Below are 6,188 nucleotides of genomic sequence, written 5' to 3' on the forward strand. Positions count from 1 at the left end.
TTCGTTTTTTTTTGTAACGAAGTAAGTATATAGTTAACGTAGTAAACAGGGGGGGGGGGGGTTACACTGCATTGGGAGTTACTGGGGTACCTTATGGCCCCCATAGATGCAAAGTTTTGCATAATTGTTCTTATATTACAACCCACAAAAGATCTAGGTAGTTCAGTTCCTAGGGTGTCTGCCCAAAATACATCATTTGCAAATACCGAAGGAACTGCTAGAGATAGTGATTTGTTCAAAAAAACTTCCTTAGCTGCTTCCTTCGCCAGCGCATCAGCTACCCTGTTTTGCTCCATGTATGTGTGCCTCACTACCACGCTGCCCATCCTTTGAATCAGCGATCTGCATTCCCAAATAAGGGGGTCAAATATTAGATTTCCATTAATCAACATATTGATTATTTCTGCTGAATCAGTATCTACTTGTAGCGGAACTAAGTTGTTTAGTTCAGCTAGTTGTAGACCTCTGATAAGGGCTCTAATTTCAGCCCCTGTGTTAGATGTTTGGGGTAAGTTTTCCATGAAGCCCAAAATCCAACTTCCGTTATGATTTCTGAAGATCCCCCCCAGCTCCACCCATTCCTGGGTTGCCCTTTGCTGCACCATCAGTGTTCAATTTGTAGGAGCCTCTTGGGCGTGGAGTCCATTTAAGCATGATTTGGTGAGTACAAAGTTGAGCATTGTTATTAGTAAGCACATGATACTCAGTAGCCTTAGCTATTGTGTTATTAGCATTGATGAGTTCTTTTTTGTTATTGAATATATTGTTGTTCCTTGTCAGCCAGATGTGCCAGAGCAGTAAGGAATGAGACTCTCCCAGTTGAGGTAGTCATTGTACTTCACACCTTTAAGGGTTGGCAAGACTGATTGCCAAGGTTGACTACTAGTGAGAGGATTGGAGGATGATGGAGCTGAAGATTTTGATTGGATGACATTCCAAAAATGGACAGCATTGGGGCATAGGAAGAAGATGTGGTCAATATCTTCTTGTTCAAAACCACAGTAGTGGCATTGAGGGGGGCATTTTATTCCAATAGAGTGTAGAAAGCTCCTGGTGGGTAGTCTTTTGTGCATTAAGAGCCAGGTATAGTACTTTGTTTTGTTTGGGGTTTGGAGTTTCCAGATCCACTTGAAGTGGTCCTCTTCTCCAGGAGAATAAGCTTGTGTACTTTTGCTTATAAAGGAGTATGCAGAGCTGTTGGAGAATTGCCCGTTGGATGTGAGGCCCCAAATTAAGTTGTCCTCCTTAGTGGCTACCCTGGGAATGAACAGACTTAAGGAGGTTTAGGATATGGGGAGGGAGGTCAAAATGATAGACTTGATGTGTCCCAGTTGCCCATATTATGGATTGTATCCACCTTGATTTGAAGGTCATTCTGGATTAGGGGTCCTTCTATCATTTGCCTCAGTGCAGGCTGATTAGGAATCCAGGTGTCATTAAAAAAATTGACCCTATTTCCCCTATTAACTACCCATCTACTGGCTTTGCTACATGTTTCCCAACCTTTTAGTACACTTTTCCAAGTAGGTGATTTATTGTTTCCATGGTGTCTGACAGCCTGAGTAGGTATGGAAATGTTGCAGTTTTTGTGTATAAGGACTCTAGCCCAAAGGTTGTTAGTATTCTTGTAAGTTCTCCATGCTAGGTTAGCTAAAGCAGCTTTGTTTTTAAAGCTAGCTTTTTGTAGCCCTAGTCCTCCCTCAGGTTTGGTTCTAGTAACTACATCCCACTTAATCAAATGAAGCTTTTTCTTTTCAGGGGTGGTATCCCAGAGGAAGTTCCTCTGAATTCTATCAATTTGATTGGTTATTTTGGTTGGCAGTGTAATGTATTGCATTACATGACTTGGGATGGAGATCAGAGTGGTTTTTGCCAGGACTGTTCTCCCAGCCATGTTGAGGAGCTTTGTTTTCCAGCCAGCCAACTTGTTTTGCATATTATCAATGATGAACTGGAAGCCTGAGGCTGATTGTTTCTTGTTGAAAATTGGAAAACCAAGATACTTTCCAAAGGAGGTGGTGTGTTTGATGGATAGGAGGTTGGTGAGTTGATGAGAGGTATCTTGGGTAATGTTGGAGGAGAACATGACTCTGGATTTGGTTAGGTTTATTTTTTGTCCTGACTGATTGTTGAAGTCATGTAATATGGAGAGAATTGTATTACAGTTCCTGATGTTACCTTTGGCAAAGAGGGTGAGGTCATCTGCAAAGAAAAGGTGAGAGATTTTTGGTCCAGACCTACTTATGCTGATGGGGTGCCATTGGTTTTGTATGAATGCCTTGTCAATGGATCTGGAGAGCCTTTCCATACACAGAATGAATAGATAGGGTGATATGGGGTCCCCTTGTCTGATGCCTCTTGAAGGGTTGAAAGATTCAGTTTTCCCTCCATTGACAAGGATTGAGATGGAGGAAGTGCTTATGCATGACATGATGAGTTTGGACAGACCTTTGGGGAAATTGAAGGCATCTAGGGTATCTCTAATAAAAGACCATTCCAGCCTGTCAAAGGCTTTCTCTAGGTCTATTTTTAGGATCATATTGGCACTTCTTCCCTTCATTTTCCTAAAATGGTTGATGTATTCTTGGACAATGATAGCATTGTCACAGGCTCTTCTGTTGGTTAAGAAACTTGCTTGGCTTGGCCCTATGATGCGGTGCAGGATAGGTTTTATCCTATTCACTATGATTTTTGTGACAGTTTTGTAGATGGTATTGCAGAGGCCAATGGGTCTGAAGTTTTTTAACATTGAAGCTTGTGGGCTTTTAGGAATTAGGCACAGGAGGGTTTGGTTCATGGTGTTATCCATGGAGCATGTGCTGAAGCATTTTTGGCAGAATTCTGGGACAGAGTCCCCAACAATGTCCCAGTATTTTTGGTAGAAGAATGGGTGGAGACCATCGGGTCCTGGTGCTTTGAAGGGTTTGCTGGAGAAGATAGCCCTTTTTATTTCACTCATGTGGATGGTCCTGTCCATGAAAACCTTGTGGCTTTGGTGCAGAGTAGGTTCCATGATGGAGTGGTGAGTGGTTGTCCAAGGGACTTCAGAGTGGGAGGTTGAGTAGAGCTCAGTAAAGAAGGTGACAATGGTGGACTGGATCTCTTTCTGATCATTGATCCAGTTGCCATTCTCATCCTTGAGGGATAGGATTCTGTTTCTCCTCCTTCTATTGATTATAGAAGTGTGGAAGAATCTAGTGCTGGCATCACCATCATTTAGCCAGTTGATCCTAGACTTGAGCTTCCAGAATTCTTCCTCATTCTTGAGGATGAGGTTTAGCTCCCCATTAAGGTGTGTTTCAAGCTTTTGGAGGAAGCTACTGAATTGGTAGCTGGGGGACTTTTGTATGCCATAGATTCTGGCCAGGAGTCTGTTCTTTTGGTGGTTCCGATGCTCAGAGAGAAAAAAGATGATCTGATAATATATAAAAAAAAAATTGCACCAACGAAATATATAAGTTTTACTCACAAAATAATAGTTTCTTTACTGCTCTAGAAGTATGTTTCTGCACTCTTTTGTGTATTTTGACTAAAATACCCTTAAAAGTGGAAAACAATAATATGTGCTACTGAATTTTGGATCTGAAAATGACGAAATATTGTCTTTTGGGTCCAAATAGGGGTGTAATGTGGGCCGAGCCCAGGCCTAAACGGGCCTCGTGGGCCGGTCCTAAGTAGGCCCGGGCTTTGTGGGCCGGTCCTAAGTGGTTCCGTGCTTCGTGGCCTTTTGGTTGGAACCGATCCAGCACAAGGACCACAAACTAATGGTCCCGGGCTAAGTGGGCTGGTCCCGGACCTATGTGGGCCTAAGTGGGCCCAACGGTTAGTTTTAATTTTTTTTTAAAAAAATTATTATGTAAGGCAATTCCTTATAACACAAAATATTGTAAAGAGATATTCAAAGCAATGCGTAATAATTTTACTATAGCATTAACAAAACATGACAATCTCTTTCTTAGTCTTCATCCCCCCATTGAATGAGCACAACAAGGTGCTAATACCACCATTGAGAAGAAAAAGAAACTAATCAAGATGTGCCAAAATACAAGTTACATATTAATTTTACATGGTATCTCTTACAAATTTCATAAATCCTTCAAGGTTCGGAGGAATTTCCGTTGGTGGTGGCGGAAAAGAAGCTTGTTCATCACCGCTTCCGGGCGAAGCTGCATCCTCTGCAAGTTCAGCTAGCATTTCTTCGTAAGCTTCGTCTACCTCTGGTTGTGATTTAGCAAGTCCAAAATTTCTTCGTTCCGAACGGATCCAATCTCTAAAAAGTACTGATTTTTCCAAGCTCTCCCTCATAGACGCTCTATAATCACCGAGTTGAAGTCTTGCTTGACTTACAACGCTCTCCGATTCCACTGTTGAAGTTTGAATGGTTAAAATATCTCGGGCCATCCTTGAAAGAATCGGAAAGTGTTTTTCTTTGTCCTTCCACCTTTTCAAAATATTAAAGGAGCCGTTGGGATTCACTTCCTCAATTCCCTATGACAAATAAACTTCAAGCTCATTTATTTGTGAACAATCACTAGTACTAGAACCTTGAGAACCCCTGAACCCGGCCCAAGCAGTAAGTGCTCTTACTCCCGCAGTTCTTTTAGATGATTGAGAACTAGAAGAAGAAGGAGTTGGAACATTTGGTCTAGCATGATCTATTGCAATTTGATAAGCACTAAAAATAGTTTGAGCATTTATTTTAATTGAGGCTTGTGCTTCCAAAAGTGTAGACAACTCTTCATCTTGAAGTGCTAAACCATTATAAATAGTTTGATACCAAAATTGAGCACCTCCTAATTTCATAGTAAGATTTAACAAGGCAGCAATACCATAAATAGGGGGAATATGGGGAAAATATTTTTTAAACTTTTTTCTCATAGAATCAATAGCTTGTTCATAAATTCCCCATTCTCTGAAAAATAAGCAAACAAATTTGCAAGTTTTGCAATATAAACTAAACAGTTAGAAATAGTAGGATAATATTGCCCAGAAAATTCATTTGTAGCAATATAAAAATTTTCTAAAAAATCTACGGGCATTTTAACGTTAGCCCAATCCGCATTTGTAAGGTGCTCATCATCATCACTTACACGAGCATTAAACGTTGAGTTTATGGGGTTTCTATATTCATATGCAACAACTAAACTTTCATACATGTAATTCCATCTAGTTGGACAAGGTTTAGGAACCTTTCTTTCTCTTAGGCCAAATTCACGCATCTTTTAAAATATTCTCTAAGTCTACTTCTACAGTATGAATAAAAAAGCCAGTGAAGAGACATTTTAACCTTTTCAATTTCAACATTTAAAATTCTCATACCATCACCCACAATTAAATGATAAATATGACAAATACATCTAACATGAAAAATGTTACTAAATGCAGGATTTAGTGTAGTGGTAAGCAAGGCTACAACATTAGTGTTACTAGTAGTATTATCCATTGAAATTGACATTATTTTATCACTAATAGAAAAATATCTACAAATATCCGTAACCGTGCTAGAAATAAACTGCCATGTGTGACGTGAATTAATTATTCTATAAGCAATAATGCGCTTTTGCATTATCCAATCCTCATCAATCCAATGACTGGTAACAGTAAGATAATCACAGTCATTACCACTTCTACCAATATCAGTAGTAATAGCAACACGACAATTAATATGAGTAAATAAATAGCGCAAATATTGTTCATATTCATGTTTATATTTATAAATATCGCTCTTTACGATTGTGCGAGGCCATCTTTTATAAGTAGGATTAAAAACTTTTCTAATATAATGCACAAAGTGAGGGTTAGAAGGAAAACTATAGAGTAAGCACACAACAGTAACTATTTTTGCCAATTCTTCCCTATCTTTTCTTGGATCATAATATAAAATACCATCGGTAACAGTGTTAATTCCCGATTGAAATTGATTTGACCCGGTACTAAGGTCAGGCTGACTAGGTACACTTGTCCCCTCGGCCAAAGCTGTCATACGAAGATATTTAACTCTATCTTGAGGGTGTAGCATTATGTGTCTCCTCAAACTCCCCCCCTCCCCCGACCTCCAACATATTTAAAAGCTAACTCTTTGCCACAAGTTTTACACTTAGCCCTACTTTTTTCTCTTATTTGAATAAAAAATGGCCAAACAAGAGATGTCTCGGCCCGTTTAGAAGGTTGTCTAGAAAAAAGTAGGG

Source organism: Nicotiana attenuata, unplaced genomic scaffold (assembly GCF_001879085.1).
Source record: "Nicotiana attenuata strain UT unplaced genomic scaffold, NIATTr2, whole genome shotgun sequence".
In the NCBI taxonomy this organism is placed as follows: domain Eukaryota; kingdom Viridiplantae; phylum Streptophyta; class Magnoliopsida; order Solanales; family Solanaceae; genus Nicotiana; species Nicotiana attenuata.